Source organism: Athene cunicularia (assembly GCF_003259725.1).
Source record: "Athene cunicularia isolate RWA chromosome 4 unlocalized genomic scaffold, athCun1 chr4_part1, whole genome shotgun sequence".
Taxonomy (NCBI): Eukaryota; Metazoa; Chordata; class Aves; order Strigiformes; family Strigidae; genus Athene; species Athene cunicularia.
The window spans coordinates 25,331,483-25,353,958 of NW_020799098.1; positions in this window are offsets into that span (position 1 = coordinate 25,331,483).

Genomic DNA, 22,476 nt, shown 5'->3' on the forward strand with positions numbered 1-22,476 from the left:
TTATCTCTGAAACAAGATAATTTTTCAATCCAAACTAAGACAGGGTCGGCTGCCAGTTTTGAAATCAGAGTAAAGCCTGAAATACAAAATACAGGTCTCAAATATAGGAATGACCAAGCTCTTCAACAAAACAGCAGATAGGAAATTGCAAAACAGTTCCAGCAAGAGACATCTGACCTCTGATCCAAAGGGCTATTAACACTGATGACAAATTCCTGAAACTGTGCTACTGCACACCCAACATTTTCTATTTCTCAGTTGAGAATCTTCCCTCTACCCCACGTCTCCCTTTCTCTGCATCCTGCTGAACATGTCCACCTCTCCACCCACATTTTTACCATGTTGCCTGCCTTGAAAATTGGCAGACCTGAAAACAACTTGGGAATGAAGAGAGGAATTTTTTTTCTTCCTGTTTATAGATCTTAGTATTTCAAAGAAAATCTCAGCCAGCCAACAATGGAGCTCAGTCTCCAAGGCCTGTGCAAGCTAGAATAATTCATTTAGGACTTTATTAAAAGCAGTAAATTGGAAGGCAGATAGCATGCAAGCACTGATACCCTTCTTAGAAAATGAATTAGCAAATGTTTAACGCCCACAGATGACAAAGGAGGAACATACTGTTACAATTAATGAAATAAACAACTGGCTGGTTGAGGTAATACTATGTGCAAGAGTAAAAAATTAAACAATCCCTATTTCCTTCTTTTGCAAAGATGGGGTGACAACTACATATACTTAAAGTGGGATCAGATATTCCTGAGTACTTGGATTTCCAGGGACACAGACCTGCGATCCAGTCCTCAGCTAGCCTCAGAAACAAGTGATCTCACAGGTGCCAGTATGCAACTTGATCTTGGGCACATCACAGAATTTCAGCTAGAAATAATAAAACGAAACAGGAAACACCAGTCAACAAGGAAAAAAAATCTGAGTTATTGCCCATGTTGAGATGCTAGAACAAAACTTACTTTTGTAGATCTCTCAAAACAGAGACAGACTTCTACCCAACAGAGACTTCCCACAGACTGGTAGCATCTACACTCAGACCAAAGCTACTTTCTTGAGGTTTAGCAAGAATTTATCGAGTTAGGAATCACTGCAGCTTTTTTCCTCCTGCTCCACTGCAGGCTGTGCTTGTGCCTGGTGGCTTCCTGCCAAGAGCTATGAAGGTTCGAAGGTTTGATAGCTCTCCTTTCCAACCTCCCTGCTCTTGGTAAGGAACTTTAAAGTTTAGGTTAAATATAAATAGGCAGGTTTCCAACAGCCAAATTTCAACCGGAGTCATTCAGTACCAAAACAGGTTTTATACTTCAGTAACTCTTTTTTGCTGAAGCACACAATGTATAAATGGCATGTCCCTCAGCAGTGGCATTGTGGTTTTGTTCTCACCTTTAAATTAGAAAAAAAACCTGGACCAACGAGGTTCTCAGATGTTTCTGTTGACTTAAACTGAGCTACTTTGATTTAAACCCACTTAATCTAAAAACTGACACCAAAAAAAAAATATTCACCAACTCTTCACCCTTTCCCACTGGGCACCTGCTTCTTGGCTGGTCCCAGCAGAGAACAGCCAGCCTGGGCTTGGGGTGGCTTGTGTCTCCAAGAAGAGCAACAGATAGGCTTCCACTTCTTCACCTCGAAAGCTTGTTTTATAGGAAAATAAACTCACCTATTTGCATCCAGGAGTACTATTTTAAGGATTACATCACACTGGAACACTCCTCCTATATCCTTTATAGTAATGGCTATATATTGCTAACAGCGGGCAAACCTGCCTTTGCTGGGCAGGGTGGAAGGGTGTAAAAATCAATGACCTGCAAGTTGGCAGGGATCCAGTTGCTCTAGGAAAAATAACTATAGATTTCCCAATTCTTGAGCTTTTAGAATGGAAGCACAGTTATGACCTTATGCATGAGGTTGAGGATATTACATATGTGCAGTACTCATCATACAGAGATGACAGTTTTCACAGATGACTGGTGACAGTTTTCATACTGCAGTTTTCTCTAGGCATGCAGAGACATGCAGGCACACTGAATTTACATTATCAGACTTGGGACTCCGCCTTAAACTGTCTTTTAAACAGGAATCACAGAATCTCACCTACCCCTCTATTAAAATTTCCACCTCTTCCTCCAATGTAAAAATAGAAGAAAAAAGTAGTCCAGCATAACATCAATAATTAATAAGTACAGCATGGTCATCTATTTTAGGGACAAATTTTTCTCTCTCCTTCTAGAAAGCACATAACCCATTTCTAACTCCAGTCCACCAGATAGCCTGCTGGTGAGTCTCATGCAATCACCTGAAGAACCCAGGTGTCTGGGGTTTGTTTCTGAAAGGAAGAGAGAAGGAAGAGGTGAGTTTTGTTCTGAGGTTTATAGGGGCTTTAGTCTAGAAATAGTTCAAAGGAAAAAAATCAAAAACAAACCAACAAATTATGTTTTTCTTAGGAAAAAAAAAAAAGAAGAAATGGAAACCTGTATTGTGTATTAACAAGTTCCACTTCAATCTGACAGACATGGAGGCCTCTCATAACATCATGATGGGTAAAAGACTCATTAAAGATGGGGTGGAGGAGAAGGCAGCTGTCACCGTCTCAAGAATTCCCTGATGCTTTTAGTATCTGTCTGTCTTTGTCTGCATCTTACCTTCTTTGACAGTAATTTTTGCCAAATCCACAGAAAGAAACATCTTAGACATTAAATCACTTACTGCCCTAGAGGGCCAAAAGGAAGATAGCATCGCTTAGATAGTATTTTACGTTCCCAAATCCTTAACGCACAATATTTTGAAGGTCAAGAAGTAGCATTTATTTCACAATTAGTGGCCAAAACACTGAAATGGGGGTGAGGGACTGGTGTGGGAGAGAAAGAGCTAAGAAACTTTCTTAATGCCAGTCTGGACCAAATCTGTATTTTTATTTAGCAAATCCTCCCCACCATCACATTCAAATCATTTACACAACCTCCACATTGCCAGTGACTGCTCCCAAACACCAGAGTGCTAACTTCAGTTCCCTGGTTGCATGACTTCTTTTCTCAAGCCATACTGCTCACTAAAAGCTGTGCTGCGCAGACACCAAAGCAGCAGAAAAAACAAAGCACTGGGTGGTCACTGAAGCAGAATTCATCTTCAGCCTTAGAGAGGCTGACATCCTCCCACTGCACAGCACTGGCTCCAGCTAACCTGGTCCTGTCAGATTGTGCACCTCAAAAAAAACCTGTTTTAGTTCGTGTTCAGCTTCTACTGTTACTCATAAATCATAATATCCTACCACTACAAACTTTTATGGAAATAACCTACCCTTACAGCCTGAGGGAATTGGTTATTTCCACTGGTGAGTAATTCAGCTTCCTAAGGGTGAACCAGCCAGCCAGGGCAAGGAGCTGTTCTGGAAAGACAGATGCTGTCCTGGTGTTAGGTCTTGGCACACATACATCCAATGTGCAAAAGCCAATGGAAGGGGAAGAGAGCATAGAAACAACCTGAATACAGCTACCACACTCCGGACCAGGTGGTTGGCAGTGCACTGAGTATCACCCCAGCAACACAACTAAGCTCTGTGTCCCCTTTCTGTCTCTAAGCCCACTCCTCTCCAGCTTTCAGCATCACTGCTGTCACGACTTGCAACAAGAATCAGACAAGTAGCTGTTACTACAAAACTGTCTGAGCAAACATCTGAGCTGAGGCTGACAATTTCTGGGCTATTATGCCAAAAGCACAGCACAATCGACACTGGGGTACATATCTTGCTCAACAGCAACTCTTCAAGAACAGTCTGAGTATCACCGCAGCATGTTTTCCTCCCAAAGGATGGCAGTCAAGCTGCATTCTGTGTTTGCTCATCCCTCCTGATCCAAGCTTTAGAGCTCAAAAAAGCCCAACGCTTCAGCAGCAAAACAAGTGTGCTTTGAAAACACTCAAGCAGTTGAGTTAAAAAGAATTTTTTAAAACATTAAAAGTGGAAAGAAATCTGAATCAGTATTTGAAAACAAAGCAGCCTAGAATTTCTCTCAAAAAATTCTTATTCTTAGCACAATGGGGTGCAACATAGCTAGCTGAACAATTTTCCAAATACATGTTAAGAATAAAACTTACTTTCACACAGGCATCAAATTTTAAGGAAGGAATTGAAAGCCTGGGAATTCATGCTGATACATGACAGGGACCAACCATGAGGGTTAGAAGCAAATAAAGATGCTCATTCACAAGCTGTCCAAGAGGAAAACATCTCCAAATGATTTGACTTCTTAGCAGACATACCATACTTTAGACCAGGTTTTATCTATCACTTAGAGAAAGACCTGTGGGTGATGAGTATTCAGGTCACACACACCTTTTCTGCTGCAACCCACAGCACAACTATTCATGTGATAAACACCCACGTCACAGTAGAAGCCAGTGGCAATGAATAATGCAGGAGATCCAGTCACTCTACCACATATCATACCCATGGGATATGGAGGCAGCATTTTAGCTTAAGTCATCCTTCCCCCTCCAGGGCACAAAGCATGCTCTTTAGTTATTCTCTCCCCACCTCCTGTTCTGCACATACATTAGCAGGTCAAACCCGGCAAAACAGGATGAGTTGTTGCAGAAGAAATAGGGACACAAACAGAGATGCAATACACCCTCTCACAAGATGATGTTAAAATATTACATCATCTGCTCAAGAGCTCCACAAACCAGAGACAGAATTTTCCCAACAAGCAGTCCTTTGTTCACATTTCCCAAGGGATGTATTTTGCCACCATTAAGACAGTAATCTCACAAAGCATTAGTTAAAAACCAGGATAAATTAAAATGGAGCCACACTCAGCCTTAGCTTGTAACACTGCCTGAATGAAAGCAGGTTATTAAAAGCACACTGCAAAACTGAAGTGAAATCTGAATTTGTGAGCCAGCTCCTTTTTAAAAAGACATTATCATCTGTGCTCTAAGTACAAACTGTCCCAATAACTGACTTGGTTATTCATTCCTATTCTGAATACTGTTATCACTATATAATTCTCCCCAACCCCTCTTGACATTCCCAGTACTTTCCAGTTTATAGTGAACACAACAGGGTGCTCCATCTTAGACCATCCTTGATATCAACCATGCCAGGACAAGAGATTGAGCTTACGGCATCACAGGACAAGGCAGTCAGCAATGCCAGCTTGGCTCTTCTGGCACTCTGCCTTTCAGCATCCTGCTTAGACAACCACTCTGCCAACTGCTGGCCTTCAGGCAGCTTCCACATTAGCCTGGGCGTCCACTCACTCTCCAAATTTATTATGTCATTCGAAGGGTGTCTTTGTCTCACATCTGTGTTGTTTCACACTATTTCTTTTACATGACTTTCATATATACAAGAAAATCTATACCAGAAAAGTTGTCCAGCAGGAGACCAAATTGCATTCATTAAAGCTCGGGCAGACTCTCAGACTGCACACTTAAAATCAGTGCACTAAAAAAGAGATAGAATAAAAGAGCCTCCAGTTTTAGTCATAATACATTTTAATGATGCTGTTACAAGACCTGATAATTTTGGCTTCAAAGCCAGTGAAAAGATGATGAAGAACCTTGAACTTAGGCAACATGTACTAATAGAAATCATACTGATTCTGCACACCAGGACAATATATTAAAAACTTCTTGCACAATAGGTACTTAGCTGTAAAAAGGGATCATCTCCTCTAAATTACAAGCCTCTGTCATTCTGGTTTAGGGAGGGGGGGAATGGAGGAATAAGGTTAAAAAACATTTACACTACATTTTTCTCCCCACACAATAAGAACTTGTACAAGCCTATGAAAGGTCTGGAATAGATCATTACATATGTGCTCAGCAGAATTACGGCAGAACCACCGTTAGAAGTAACTATCAGACCTGTCCCATCTCCAGCACCTGAAATATAACAACTGTTGAGGCTTGGGGTTTTTTGGGAGGGGAGGGGGGTGGTGGTGTTTTATTTTGGTGGGGTTTTTTTTAACAAAACATGGTTGGCAAGTACTTGGAATACTTCTTGCTCAGAATAGCTGGTGGTTAATAGAAAAAAAATCTTTATTTAGCTTATTCCTTTATTAATCATCTTTGCTGGTGAGCTGACTCACCATCTAGAGTTTTTCTCTTAAGGAAGTATATCAGATGAAAAAATATGGAACCTGTGGTTTCACAATTCTCACTGAGAAAGATATTTAGATCAATTTTTTTTTTTAAATCCAACCAGAGGCCACTGTAAAAGAGATCCTATGATTTCTTCTGAGAAAATTAACTATTCTAGCAACAACCGGAAAAAATATGCTTTCCACAGAAGAGAAGATAGAAGATACAAAATCATCAGCTACAGAAAGGTCATGAGAACCACTGCCTGAAGAGCAAACTCCAAGGATGGCTGTCATATGACAAGAGATTTGGTACTTACATGACAGTGATTTTACTCCTATATCATATATTTGCTTCCTGCATCAATCAATGACTTCCCATTGTTCTTAGTATGACCTCTGACTTCAGAACAGCGTTGACTACATCGTTGCCTTAAGTTATACAAAGCTTTCCTTCACCATCATATAGGCTTCAAAAGTTTATTCCCCTAAATTTAGCCATATACTATCCTGCAACACACAAGCATATTCTTAAATAATCTGAAAAGCCCTTTCTGACAATTGCAGGCAAAACATCACATACAAAGAACTACAGGCTGTAGGACTGTACTCAGCATTTCTACTTTCTAAATTAAAAAAAAAAGCGCATTTCTCAGCAATGACTTCTACTCATGTATGATTACATAGCCAAGAAATATAATATATTCTCACAAGTCCAATGTGGCAATTATTCATGACATTTTAAAAAATCCAACACTTTATTAAAAATATGAAGTTGCTTATTAGGAAGCTCTTTCAAAAGACAATCGCTTAAAAAGTGTTTTATTTAACAAAGTAACAATAAGGCTGCAGATTAATAACTATATTGCTATGCCTAAAATATGTTATTTAGGTTCCTTCCAAGTTTTCCATTCCTAAGGTTTTATGACCTAGATTTTTATTAGCAAGTGTTGTGCTTGTTTTTTTTAAATAAGCTCATACACATACACGCAAGAGGCAGTAAATTAATTTCTTCTTGAAAGGAAATTTTCCTACAGGACATCACACATACTTAATTACACTGCCAAATGGTTATATTTACACTTCATGTCAATACCAAAAAGTCAAACTACAGAAATATTGCCCAGTCTTCAGTAAAATACCCTGTACATGCTACAACCACTTGCATTAAAACACAGGAAATAGCATCTCAGAACAGACCTGACAGCAGCTATTACCAGATGCTCCAAAGGGAAGCAACAAAATTCATCCCAATAATGTTCCCTCACCCTAACTCACTTACATCCCTATCATTTCTGGCTATGAACTAAAACCTCCTGCCATCCCCTTCTTTTAACTAAGGCTTCAATTCCAGAGAGTTACACTGAATTTTTTCCAATTCATGCAGAACCATGTACACCAATAAGAAACCAAGGTGCATCATACATAACCACAGCGAGAGGGATCTCCTCTCTCAATGCTGTGCTCCCAAATTGCATTTAACAAAAAATAAGACTGTTTTTTCCAAATAAAAGATTGCCCTGGATGCTCACTGCAAGTGCTTTGTCCTAGCCAACACACCCACTTTTGCTGTACCAAGAATGTTAGCTATGTTTAGCATTTTGCTTGGAGGTACTGCAGGAATCTAGGGTCAGCAGTAGCCATAGGCGGTCAAATTTACTCAAAACAGTTAAGTTAATCAATACAGAAAAAAAAAGTAACCTCTTCAGCAGAGACTAGGGCTTGATGGCTTCTTAGATGAACACTGATAATGACTAGAAGCATGAAAGTGATGCTGGCTTGGATAGGAAAGTTTGAGAGCTGTCTGTGTACTGATCCTCTCCGGCTAAACCGTGACAAAAGATGCAAAGTATTATGAAACTAAAAATTGAAAAGAAGGTGCTCTACAACAAGCAGCAAAGACAGAACAAACTGAACTGAACTGCTGATGGAGAGGTCTCAAGGAAGCCTCCAGTAAATCAATGGGAATTTAGTGACTAATTTCACTGAACCTAGATTGAGGTGTGTGCCACAATTGAAAAATAAAATTCAAAACTCTTCTGGAGCTTACAAGTATTTTTCCTCACACATGCCACCTCCAAGAGGTCTCAGAGCCTGTTAAGAGTACAAGCAAGAGTTACAGTTCTAGGAACAAAATCACTGACCAGTCACACCGAGGTTGAACACAGATGGCTGAAGTGGGATCACCTAAAAGTCAAAACATTAAAAATCTCTACTGGCCCCTTCAAAACCTAAACAGTGCCATAAATTGCCAGAAAGCAGTATGAAAAGTGACACATACAATCTCAGCTGAAGTTCGCAGAATCCAAGATCCCACTGTTTCGAGTTAACCTACCTACCTTGGAAGCTGGTTGTGCTTGGAGGTACTGGGAGAGAACCACCGGCTCCAAGACTTCGCTGTTAGAGATATGTGTGTGCATGTGGATATACATATGTGTAAGTAGGCATGTGGATGAACACAGGCACAGATTTTAGATACCTGCAAGGCCAGCAAACTTGGAGTCTTCATTTAAAATCAAATTATTCCCATAGTCAAAAGCAACAGTGAAATTTAGTATTGCTGTTAAACACAGTATAAACTCAAAATATGCATAAGCAAGAACTGGAACTATGTTTAACTTGATGCAGGCAGAACTTAAATGGAATAGAGTCCTGAACTCAACAAATTAAACTCAGAGTATTCAACAAGCAGCACTTTCCTCAGCTTAAGGAATCATTTCATGTGCATTCAGTTGCAGAAAGTAAAAGTCAAGGTGGCTGTTCCACAGCCCGTAGAGTGAAATGCTTCATGTAATGGTACAGTTTTACATCTACACTGATTTAAGTCAACTGTCCCTTTCAGCAGCTGTTGGCCTTTAGACTGGTTTAGCTGCCTCATCACAGTGACATTGTCACAAGGATGATCTTCTTTGAGGGGTTAGTTTTCAGCTGGGTCTTCAAATTGATCAGCTTGGACAGAGGGGCCACAAGGGTGTCAGGGAGGAGGAAAAGGCTTATTGTAGTAAGTTTCATAGAATGGCTTGGGTTGGAAGGGACCTTAAAAATCATCTTGTTCCAACTCCCCTGCCATGGGCAGGGACACCTTCCACTAGACTAGGTTGCTCAAAGCCCCGTCCAACCTGGCCTGGAACACCTTCCAGGGAAAGGGCAGCCACCACTTCTCTGGGCAACCTGTTCCAGTGACTTACAACCCTTATAGTGCTGAGTATCCTCTTTACACAGATCTAAATCTACCCTCTTTCAGTTTCAAGCCATTAACCCTTGTCCTATCACTACATGCCTTTGTAAAAAGTCTGTCTCTACCTTTCTTGTAGGTCCCCTTTAGGCCCCTATTAGGTCTCCCCAGAGACTTCCCTTCTCCAGGCTGAACAACCCCAACTCTCTCATCCTGAAGAAGATGGACAGACACCCTTTAACAGCTGCTGTCGGCAATAGCTTTTAAAACATTAATTTTGGAGCAGTCCAAAGTGCTGTGAAACCATGTCCATAATCTTTCACCACACCTTTAAACTTCTCTGAAAGATGTCACATCTGGCACATGCGACAGGCCAGGAGCACTGCCAGTACTAATGACATGACACACATAACCTCACCAGTGTGCTCGACACTTATCCTGCCCATTCTGTGTTTTCAGTGTTTGTTTAAAAATAGCAGGGAGGGAGGAATCTCATTGGGATCATACCTGAAGCTTACAGAAATCCACACATGTATTCATACAAATTTCAGATCAGAGCCTGATCTAATTTCAGCACAAATACGTCCTCCTCCTTCCTTGAATGTTCAGAAGGAGGATGAAGAAGCTGACACAGGGACAGCCCTACTTACTCCTTGCCACCTGGGAAAGGAAGGGAAGGGTGGCTCCAACATCAGTCAAGCAAAATCCCCTGTAAAGGATCTAGAAGTATCTGGCATACACTGCCCACAGTAACAAACATTTTTAAAGAGATGCCTTTTGTCAGAAACATCAGCCAGGCTGGGCAATACTCAGAAACTCCAGCTGCTAGTGCAGCTACAGGAGGTGGAGCACAACAAGTAACAATGGCATTTCACTTAGAGAAACATCATGGAAGTCCCTATACACTGGATACTTGGCCAGAGAAATATTTACCTGAGAGATGCCAGTGCTCCTGCAAATTGGACAGTTTATATGACAGTCACAACAGTATTACAGTAAAAATAAAGCTTGAGAAAGCACCAACACTATAGTTCAAAGGCAGCTGAGGAATAGAAAATGTAACAGAAACCAGGAAAGTGTTCTACATCCTTTCCTAAGGGAGACAGTGCCACAGGCAAAGGTACTTTCAGTTACAGTAATTTAAGTATGGTCTTAAATCAATGGAGAATGCTTTGGTGTAAAATGAGGGGAAAACCTTGTTCGTAGCAGTAATTAGCAGACAAAACCTGTTCCCAGTGAAATCAGTGGGGCTAGGATTCTGGACCCCATCTCTGCAATTAACACCAGTGTTTTTTTAATATTCTTTTCCAATTACATATACATTTGGTCAAATCTTTTATCAAATATTTAGATAAATCAATGCATCAAATCAAATAATTTTTTTAAAAACACCACATACCTTCCATATAATATGCCAAGACAGATATGTGGTTTAAAAGCCTGATGTGAGAGGATGTCTTAAAATTCTTACTGCTAGTTGGCATCTCCCACCTGATCTCCTGGGGTATGTATTACTGATCATCTTTCCAATTAATCCTGTTTCTATCTGTACTTCTAACAAGGAGCTTGTGAAGTCACCTAAAGATAGTCTGCTAAGAGAAATAAAATTAAATCTCTTTCTAGTTAACAAAAAAATATCCATAATTAGTATAGCGCAGGCATACTCCTGTATATTTAAACCTTAACACAGGGATTATTAAAACACCCAGTTACTCCCATTCAGCAAGTATTTCTAAGGGACAAGCTTTGTTGCTCATCATTTTGCAAGACCACCCTATCAAACCATCAGAATACTTAATACTTTTAAAAGTTCACCATACTCAACAAAATACTACTCTAGATAAAGTCCCAGTTAGAGATACCTGTATGCAAAATGTGCACTGCAGAAGTCTTTGACTAGCAGCAGATCACTAGATTATGAACTACGTCCTTCTTTGTTGGTCATCACACAGGCACATGAAGAGTTATGTTTAACACAATCCTCATGTGGCTAGTACAGTCAGCAAAAACAGAGCTTTCAAAACAGCATGGGGTAACTAAGTTATGGCAACAGCAAGTTATCTGACTGTGGCACTGCATTTGCTGAGAACAGGGTAGTCTACCTCACACCTAGCAAAGATTGGACACACAACCTCAAGAAGCACTTCCAGAAGGCTGACAGACCAAAAGGCAGCAGCAGCTTCTCTTTTCAGTTCTGTATAAGAAACCCAGGACAAGGAAGAGGAGCAAGTTAAAACTTCACAAGCAGTTGTCACCTTTTTCACAAGCAGGCTTTCAAAAATCCTGTAAAGCCCCAAAAATCTATTACTGGGCTAGTTCTGTGAATCCTGACAACCAGGAAAGGAAGTGACTGTGCTTTGTATAAGCCAAGCAAAGACCTGTATTATGATGGCTTAAATAAAACATAACCCAAGAGAGGAAATATATGTTACCTGCATCATCTGGTACATTTCCCCTGTCTCGGGTGCGACAGACATCAACTCTCCCAGATTGGGGACAGCATTTCCTTACCAGGGTCATATCCACTTCCCTCTTGGTAAAGAATACTTCTAAGTAATTTCATTTCTGCCATGTATATTCTGATGGCATATTTGTAATTGCTTATGTTTCTCAAAAACAGAGAGGCTATCACATAAAAAAAAAATTACCCCAAACCATCTTCTCACTACACTAATTTTGTGACAGATCAATGCTGATATTAAAAGAGGCAAGAAGACTTCTGAAGGGATACCTTTTAAAGAGGACAACAATCCTCTTGTCCTTTAAATTAAGAGTGTTTTTTTCCAAAGCCAGGTCACTGTGCTGGGTTGACCTTGGCTGGATGCCAGGTGCCCACCAAGCTGCTCTATCACTCCACTCCTCAACTCAACAGGAGAGAGAAAATACAAAGAAAGGCTCATGGGTCAAGATAAGAACAGGGAGAGATCATCCAGCAATTACTGTCACAAGCAAAACAGACTCAACTTGGGGAAAATGAATTTATTGCCTATCAAATCAGAGTAGGGTAATGAGAAATAAAACCAAATCTTAAAACACCTTCCCACCCACCCCTTCTTTCTTCCCAGGCTTAACTTCACTCCCAATTTCTCTACCTCTTACTCTTGAGCAGTGCAGAGGAATGGGGAATGGGGGTTATGGTCAGTTCACACACTGTCTCTGTCACCCCTTCCTCCTCACACTCTTCCCTTGCTCCAGCATGGAGTCCCTCCCATGTGAGACAGTCCTCCACAAACTTCTCCAACATGAGTTGGAGCCCACAGACTACAGTTTGTCATGAACTGCTCCAGCTTGGGCCCCTCCTATGGGGTGCAGTCCTTCAGGAACAGACTACTCCAGCATAGGTCCCCTACTGGGTCTCAAGTCCTGTTCCAGCCTGGGCTCCTCTCTCCACAGGTCCTGCCAGGAGCCTGCTCAGCACACTCTCCACAGAGTCATAGCCTCCTTCAGGCATCCCCCTGATCTGACGTGGGGTCCTCCCCGGGCTGCAGGTGGAGATCTGCTCCACCGTTAACCCCCGCGGGCTGAGGGCAGAGCTGCCTCACCATGGGCTGCACCGCGGGCTGCGGGGGAACCTCTGCTCTGAGCCTGCTCCCCTTCCTCCTTTGTCGACCTGGCTGTCTGCAGAGTTGTTTCTCTTGCATATTCTCACTCCTCGCTCTGCTGCAGTTGTCATTGCGCAGGTTTTTTCCCCCCTTCTTAAATGTGTTATCACAGAGGCGCTACCACCGTGGCTGGCTCAGCCTTTACCAGCAGCGGGTCCATGCTGGTGGAGGGAAGTACTTCCAACTGGGGAAGGTTCTAGCAGCTTCTCTCAGAAACCACTCTTGTAGCCCCTGCCACTACCAAAACTTTGCTGTGGAAACACAATACAGCCACAGAAGCCCGTTAGACTGAGGTGCTGCCACACTTCCCCATTAGCTCAGGCTGTAACCAGTGCCACAGTAGCCTTCTGCTCTTTCTGAACTCCAGCACCATTCAACAAGTCACAAGCCAAGTTGTGCTTATACTGTGGACAAGTCTAACCAACTACTTCAAAACTTTAGAGTTTAACCTACACATCACAGTGAAACAAAAGGCATCTGCTTGTAAATACAAATACACAGTGTAGAAGTCTGCCTTTCCCAAACATGTTGCATTTTCTCTCCAGCTGTGAGGTGAGGTCTGGTTTTAAACAGTGACTTAAAATTCCATTTTTCATTTTAAAAGTACAACTGTTTCTTTGAAATTAACCTCAATCTTCTGGTGCAAGAAACATGACCAATGATGTAATTTAACCCAATGCAGAGAAAGCCTATCTTTGCCTGATGAAGATGCAAAGTACCATAAAAGTTTAATACACCGTACTGCCTTCACATATTGAAAACAAATGCAATTCCTTTAAAAAAGGCTGCTGAAAACTTTTCTTCCAATTTGTCTATAAAACAGCTTTTTCTAAATTTTACTAAAGTAACAACTAGAAATTAAATATAAAGAAATCATATTGCACACCTTTTGACTGCAGACCTTCCCCATGACAGAACATAGCTTATTCACCCATATGTAAATACAATAGGGCCCTGTTCAGAGTAAAGGTGGCAGTCAAGTTTTGTGCTAAAAGAAAAAAGTGATGGTGGTTAGTGGAGGTATGAAACATAAGAACAGTGATTACAGTTGGAAAGCCAACAGATACTAGAAAGGTTTTAAACAAGTGATTTTATTTCACCTGACAGTGATAAAAGATCAGATTCTTCTTCTGCACTTAAAACTTGTTTCTCAAGCCTCCATCTCTTCTTCAGTGATGTGGTTTAGCAAGGATAACATTTCCCTTATTTGCACACTAAGAGAACACACCTGGAAGGCCAACAAACCTCAGACTTCCTTAGGCTGAATCACCCTCTCAAGTACCATAAAACATAAATACCTGCAACCATGCAGCTGTGTGAGGTGTATTCCTATTAGTTAGCAGCTACACCTTACCTAATATTTACAGGCATCTGTTTTGGGATTTTTTTTTTAATGTTTCAGTTTGAACCAGCATCACTTATGAGATTTGTTTAAATATTAAGCTAATGAAAAATCACAGCTGAGGGTAAACACAGAGTAATAGCTCAGAGAATGGAAGATCAAGGATTTTATTTTACTACGAAGTAAGAAGAGCTCTGACCAAATTGCTTAAGCTCACTGTAGGATGGTTTATAAACACTAAAAACCACAACTGCCACAAGTAGCACCCATGGCTTCTTGACAGGTGTGTTAAAACAACCTGGAAGAGAGAATCTGTAATATCCTTTACAAGTATATTAATAACTTGTTTTGACACTGCTTAGAGACCCTCCCTTGAGGTACATCCTGTGCACTAAACAGACTCAGGAGTTTTCCTCTCCACAATTTCCAAACCAGAGAACCATAGCAAGGTTTAATAAAGTGATAAACCAGTAAACGAGATAGAGCAAGAACCATACAAAACTGAAGCCAACTATTACTCACAAATAGGAGTATCTCAACAGTCAGAGGAGACTCAGACTAACCATTCTTACACCCAAAGCCCCTGCAAGATAAGATGGATTTTCAGGAATTCAGCCAAACCTGCCCACACAAGCAGGCAAGATGAGTGAAGAGCCTACTGTCACCTACTGCTGTAATGCAGCTTGCTGCCTAGAATCACACATATTCTGATATTCTTAATTCCTAATTTCCAGGACAGGAGAGGCCTGCTGAAAGTTGGCAAAACATTTCCAGAGCCACTGATGAAAGACAATATGCAAGCACACATTAAGCTATACTGTTATTTTGTGCTCTTATGGTTTCCTTCATTTTAGATAGAAGGCACTTTATAACAAAAAAAAAAAAAAAAAAAAAAAAGCAGCTATATAAAGATTAGGTGATAAATTAAGCAGCAAGTTATGCTAGCTAATAACAAGACAAATCTATTGTATCAGTTTAATGTTCCAAGGGATAAGAATAAACATGTAAAAAATATGCACATTTGAGTGAAGCACAAAACTAATGTTAGGACTAACTCATAGAAAACCTAAAGGCCTATAAATGGTCCCGACCCAATTGCTTTTCTTCTAAAGCAATCTGTTTAGTTGCTCTGTTTGAACACAGCTGTGAACAAGGATAAACCTGAGACTGAACAATTTACAAACTATGGGATGATGTGTATATCTGAGCTCATGACTGGAATGTGTAAGGAGCTATCACTTTCCTAACAGCTGGTCTTTCAGGTAACTACTGCACCAGCTCACTAGTGATCAACGCTGCAATTTAAAGAAGCAATTTCCAACAGCAAGATATCACAAAACAGGGTAGCTTTAATCCTCGCTCATTTCACTACACTATGGGTGAGTTGTGAGTAAACATGAAGCAAATTAAGTCAGCTTCCTGTTTTAGATCAAGAAATAGTAAAAACAGCTCAAGACTGATCAATTGTTAAGGCATCGTGAATCACAGTTTTCCCTTAGCAATTGCAGGAGATGATGCTTAGTGTCCTACAGGCTATAACCAGATCCTTACAGGACAACATCTACAACAACTAAATAGCATTATCAAAATGCATCTACTTATACATGATTTTCCAAAGTATCTAACTCTGATGCAAAGTTCCATTAAAGGATAAATCTTTTGTGGTGAAAGGGAAAGACCTAAGCTCATGCACAACATCTTAGCCCTCCCCAGAGATGCTGCTGCTGCAGTGTATGCAACTGCAAGTGCCAGGCTGTCAGAATAGCTGTCAAACACTACGACTTATTTAAACCTGATACCAGCTGCAGCAGTCTTCCACAGCACAGAGAAGTATTAGAAACATTTATTCTCAAAGTTCATTCACATCTTGCAGCAGTTTATTTTCTGACCAATTACTACAGTGTAGTATATATCTGATGACTGCAAAACTCAAGGCCAAACTGGCATCAAAAGTCCTTAAACTGGCAGTGGCACATAACTGCTGCTATTTGAAATGAACAAGGAAACTGCACTATGTAATCAACAAGATAATTAGCATATATTTATTTTGTCAGAGGAAGACAAACAGGGTGAGTAAAAAAGGCTCAGGAAGCCACTCTGCTGCTGGAGGAAATGCCAGGTTCTGTACAGGCGAGAGGCAATTTCTCACAGTACTATTTCCTGTGAGCATGCAACAGAGGTCAGCCTCCTCCTCATCACACCTGAAAGGAAACCCAAAGGACTAACACCTCCGGGAATTCACACCCACAACACAGGCACAAAATAAGCAACAAGAATACCAGCTGATCAGGAACACAGACCAGAAACAGCAGCATACAGCATGACACTAAGGATTCAAGAATAGAATGCTGCATTTTTACCTACTATGAAGTGCTGAATGGAGATGAATACCAACTGCATTTCAATGTCTGTCTTCAATTTGCGCAATTCCAGTGTGCAAGAGCCCTGATAGATCATCTCTCCCCTATCCTAAGAAACTTCTGATGCTTCTGAAAAAGTAAAACTCAATGCAACCAAAATCTGACACCACTGTGACCAGTGAAACAACAGAACTATTTAAGTTTTGCTTTTTTGCAGCAGGTCCTTCTCCTCTTTCATAAGAAATAATTTAATCTGGATTTGCAGAGCACCTCTGTTCAGTGGGGTTCCCACTTATCTGGTGGGCTTAGCACACTCTGAGCCTCCCAGACTGTATGGGGGCTAAGGTGAGGTTTCTCACACATCCTGACCCTCCTGTGCCCGTTTCGGCACCCATTTAACTGGGCAGGGAGCCTCCACAGGGAACATGCAGGAGGCAAAGGGAGTAGATGAACCCAGACAGTATAACTCCTAGTGACTGATACAAAAAAGCTGACAAAAAACAAACAAAAAGGAATAAGGATACTTCCAGCAGTAAGTCACTGGCTTAGCTGTAATATTAATTTTCATTCTACTCAAAGTCATTTGGCTGAAAGGATGCTCTTCAGTCTGTGAGAACTCCTCTCCCAGAAAACCTTCTGTACTCATTCTCTCACAGTTTCAATTGTAACTGAAGAAATCCAGTTGAAACTCTTATTTCTGCAGTGCTCAAAATTGAATAGCTTACACACCTACATGCAATTCTTAAAACCACAGGGCTGCAAAGTTTGGCAATTTCACTTGACACTCCAAGTTATGATAACTGAAAAATAAACACATACAGAAAAAAGCAGTATTGTTTCTCTGAAAGCAGCATGACTCCACCTCATTCAGCAGCATGATAAGGCATGTCCTGTGTCCCTGGACATGGCTCACGAGTAGTGCAGGTAGATATCACATTGACTTCCCTGCTGTCATTGAAGTCAGAAGCTGAGGACTTTGAAAATTTTCACTTTTATTTTCTAACCTTCTAGCAATTCCGTGCCATTTTGTGAATCTCTGTTCCTTTAAAGAGGGGAACACGGAAGAGCCCTTAACCTAAAAATGTTTGAATTTTGATAACTCTTGAAGAAGCTGAAAAATAAATAATAATTTTATTAAACAATTAAATATTAATGAGAAATTTCTTTATTGTTGAGGACAGAGAGTAAATAGCTACAAGCAGTCAAACACCATGTATAAACCAGAGGTCCAAAAAAGAATACTGTTAGTTTGCAGCTAAAATTGTTTCAAATGCAATTAAGTGTATTTCAAGATACATTTATATTAGTGCACTAGACTACAGTTACTTGGCAATGTTGCACCTAAATTCAACTTTTCTTTATCATATTATGCCTTAGTGAGAACTGCCTTCAATTTTGATGAGTTAGTGGAAGAAAAGAAATAACCCACCATATTAGCACAAATCCAAGGAAAGAATTGCTTAGCTAAAATTCCGCCATCTACTATTTTTGCGAGCATCTAAAACCACAGACAATAGTCAACTCATACAACAGTTGCTAGATTTGCTGAGTAGGCTTTTTAGAAAGCGGGACATGGGAAAAAAAAAAACAAAACAAAACCAGAACAAACTTGCAGATCCATTAAAAATCACTTTGAGTTTAAATCAGTTTCTTATCATAGAAGCTTGGTAAAATTGCTACTGAAACAACTATTTCTCTTTTGGCAAGACATCAAGAAAATGCACTTGAAACATTATCAAATACCCATTAAATAATAAGTATGTCCTCAAGATCCTTTTGACCTCAAAAAGAAATGGTCTTAGCCATGGTTAATGTATTACTCCTCCTTGCTTTCAGAGGTACACTCAGGCACCAATCGTCCACAGGAAGGGATCTGATTTCCCTATGAAGGCACCTCAAGCTAGTCACACTGGTGAGACCAGACTAGAGTGACATGAAGCACCCTCCACGGCCATTTCTGCAGCATGCACAGCAGAGCCGAAGGACAGCAACAGACCAGCACCAACCCCACTGAATAATGACACAGTCACTGAAAAAGAGCAGACCCCTCAACAACGTCCTCATGCAACACCCTCCTGTTCATTAAAAATGTGCCTGCACTTTCCAGACAAATACAGCAAAATCAACAACATTTGCAGAAGACTCAGCACTCCTCAGACAAGAAGTGTCAATCACCACATCCAGCCAGAGGCGCTGCAGCAAGGTGAGAAGTGGGAGCACTGAGAAGAAGTATTCAAGAAAGTGGCATTAACCAGAATTTATACCAGTGACATTCAGAATTGCTGCCTGGTTTTCTCCACCAGCATCAGGATGTTAATTAGCTACTGGAATGCAAGCATCCAAAGGAGTACTGCACAGAATTATCCAGTCCAACATCTGAATGTGATATAGGTATGGGAACTGTATTTGGTTTAATTACAGATGACTAGTACAGCTGATTTAGAAACCTGTAAGAGCACAGCATCTCAGGAGTACAGCTACATTGCTTAGAGAGCTGTTGGGAAGCCATACCACCTCAGATCTGCCCATAAAAATCCTCAGATTGCCCATCATGGCACAGAAGCTTTTAGGTTTCCCTCAGCTGTGTGGTGATGTAAGGTCACGGCTCAGTGACCTGGCTCTGTAAAACTAAATTTCCATTTTTCTTTTTACATTCAGTTTTTGATTATCAGGAGGAAAAAAATTGCTCTACTTTGTAAAAATTCCTGTTACCAAGCCAAAACTAACACCAGATGGAAACCCATTTAAAATTCTTACATGCTTAGCTCTCCTTCTGCAAGGACGTTACTACTACCAGCCAGCCAGTCCCAGGAAATAGGCAGATAAATAAATAAATAAATGGAATATGAAATGACTGGGAAATGGGAATATGAAATGACTATGAAAACTGATGAAATCACAGGGAGCGCTCAAAAAAAAAAAAAAAAAAAAAAAAAACGAAAATACAATCAGATTCCACCAGACAAGACATGCATAATACATGTCACTAAGGTCAGCACAGGAAACCTGAGCAGCTTTACTTTGCAACAACTCTCAGCTCCTACAAGGATCACAAACTGATTTGTTGCAAGTCAGACCATACCACTTGCAGGGGCAAAGGCCACCCAAAATCCTGCTCACCTCCCTTCCCCATTCTTGGGCTGTGCAATGACTTGAGTGAGAAAGCCAGACCAGGGGAGAGTCTGAGTGGTCCCCAGAAAAGCAGCACATTTCCAGACAAGACATCTTGTTGCTTCCTGAGTTTCCAGCTGCAGCTTTAAGATGGCTGCTCTGATGTCAACGGTCACATTTCCCACTGAAATTATAGGAACAGTTCTGCAGGTGACTCATTCATAATCCGTAAAATCTTGAGCATTCTGCAGCTCTTATAAAAAATGCAAAGGAGCCTTTTTCTGGTCTCATTCACCACGGTCAGTCTCAACAATAAACTGATGTTAAAAATCTGTAACAGTAAAGTTCTCCGATACTGAGAATACTTGCAAATAGTGTTAATACAGCACTTTTACAGCAATTTTATTCAGCATGTGTGCAGTGGCCCTTGTTGACCAGAAATCTGAACATGTTTTTTTTAAGAAAGTGAGAGCTGTGAGAGTTAAGCACTATATTTACACTATTTGCACAGCATTCTTTATTTAGATTTCTATGGTAACCGGTAAGTAAGAGGACTGCAGTTCATATTTTGAATGTTTTTATTCCCCAGGGTCCGATACAGCAGAATCACTACAACCCTTTTCTAAGTAGGAAGAAGTAATAAGCAAGCATATTAGTGACTTAAATAGAGCCGAGTCTTTACTGATTAACTTGAGATGGAGTTCTTCTCCGACACAGCAACAATACATTCATTTAAGTTATCCTATTTAACCTGACTTAGTAACAAAACCAGTCTGGTATGCATTACCCACCGGGGAAAACTTGTCAAAATTGCATTTCTGCTATTATGTCATCTCAACTGCCAAAATACAACTTGCACAGAGGAAACAGGGACAACTTTGTTCTCCCTCTGACCCCTAAGGATTTGGGGACTGGATACATTGGGAGAATCACTACCTGATGCAGGGGTATGGTACTGTTACCACAGGAGGAAGCATTGTTCATTATTAAACTCCACCAATTACCTTGAACAGAGCATCAGACAGTGTACTGCAGCATACAGTCACCCTACACCTCCAGAACAGCCTACAGGCCAGGATGGTCCCACTGCAACTTCTGTTTGCTGTAAACACTACAGGGCTAGCATAAGCAGTGCCAGCTCCCTCATCTACACTGCCTGTTTATGGGTTTTCACATCAAGTCCTACATACATGCCTCTGGACTAATTCTGGGATAATGAAACATCAGGGAGGACAACATAATTGCTCTGTTTTGCAAATAAATAATCAGAGCTCAAACAAAGTGTAACTTTTCTTTATTAAGGGAGAACTGCAAAGTAGAACAAAAATCTGCCCCTCAGGATGTACAAAACACGTCCATTTTAACATCAGAAATATATATGTAATCTCAGGTTACTCCCTTCTTTTTGCTAGTCTTCATTTCTGAAGAGAACACCAGTCCCAGACACCAGTTAGTTAGTGGTTAGCCCCAAATATCCAAGATTAATTTCCAAAACTCTCAGAGAAATTAATCCACAGCAACAACTGATTTCTATGGAATATTCCTCTCCCACGTCCCACATCGAGCTACTCTCCTCTCAGCATTTTAGCTGTCAGAGATGGTACCACAAACATATGCTCTGGGAGCTCATGAGCAAGTCTGGAGTAAGCACTTCCCAACAGGCCACTTTTTGCCCAGTGCATGGATATAAGTTTCTGGGAATCACAATTTCTCCTTAGCCAAAGACTATTTTTATCAAGGAGAGAGGAAATCCTCCCCCTGTCTGCTGTGAGTTTTATCAGACATCAACAATTCCCAAGTGAAACTGCACAGGACTTTGAAAACTACCGCACTACCATAAGACTACTGGTGGTTTAGTAGTGAGACAGCCCACAAATACCTAGAGGAAAGCAATGGCGGAACACAGCATAGTGAGAGCCCTCCATTGCCACGTTCTCGTTCCCACTGCCCAGAAGCCAGACGCAGCAACAGACAGTCAAGGCCTACCTAGAGTCACAGCTGAGGACTTGCTCGGTCTCAAAAGTCATCTTTTGCTGAACCTATTTACTACGGGATACAAGGCTCCTACCACCATAACTTGATCAGCACCAAGTCAGCCTGGATTCAGCAGTACATGTGATGGGACAAGCAGGACTTCATCAGCAGCCTCAGCACAGGACCTCTATGTCCTCATTGCTGCCCCGAGACCACCAGGAAGATGGCAGGGGCACTCCACCCTCCAACTACCCAAAATATTCTTGAGCACTGCGAGCCAGGAACTCTTCACAGTTCAGGCAACTCGCAGAGCCAAAGTAAAACAGTGGGGAAACACTGGGGAAGGTATACTTTACTACTAGGGCCCTATGAATGGGCACCATTTTGTCTGTTTCTTCCAGGGGCCTGGTAAGCACCAGCCACCCGCTCCCTCCTGCCACCCCCAAAACAGCGGCACCTGAGCACAAACAAAGACATGCTGTTTTAACACACCACTTTACAGTAGGAGCATGAAATAGCAACACTAGGAAATAGTCCAAAAAAATAAAGAAAACAGAAGTTCCATGGAACAGAAAGCACTTACAAAGCACAGAGTTCAGTGGACATGGAAGCCAGTGAATGAGCACTCAGTTTCACTAAAATGCTTATTTCAGACTAGTAAAGCATAACATTACACAGTATAATAAATTTGAAACATAACAGCTTGTTAGATACAGCAAAACTGGAATACATTTTTTACCTGTGGATTATATTCCTCCCTTGATGTCATAAATCCAGTTAATTTCATGATCACTGATGGAAAACAAAGTACTTCAACTTCCCC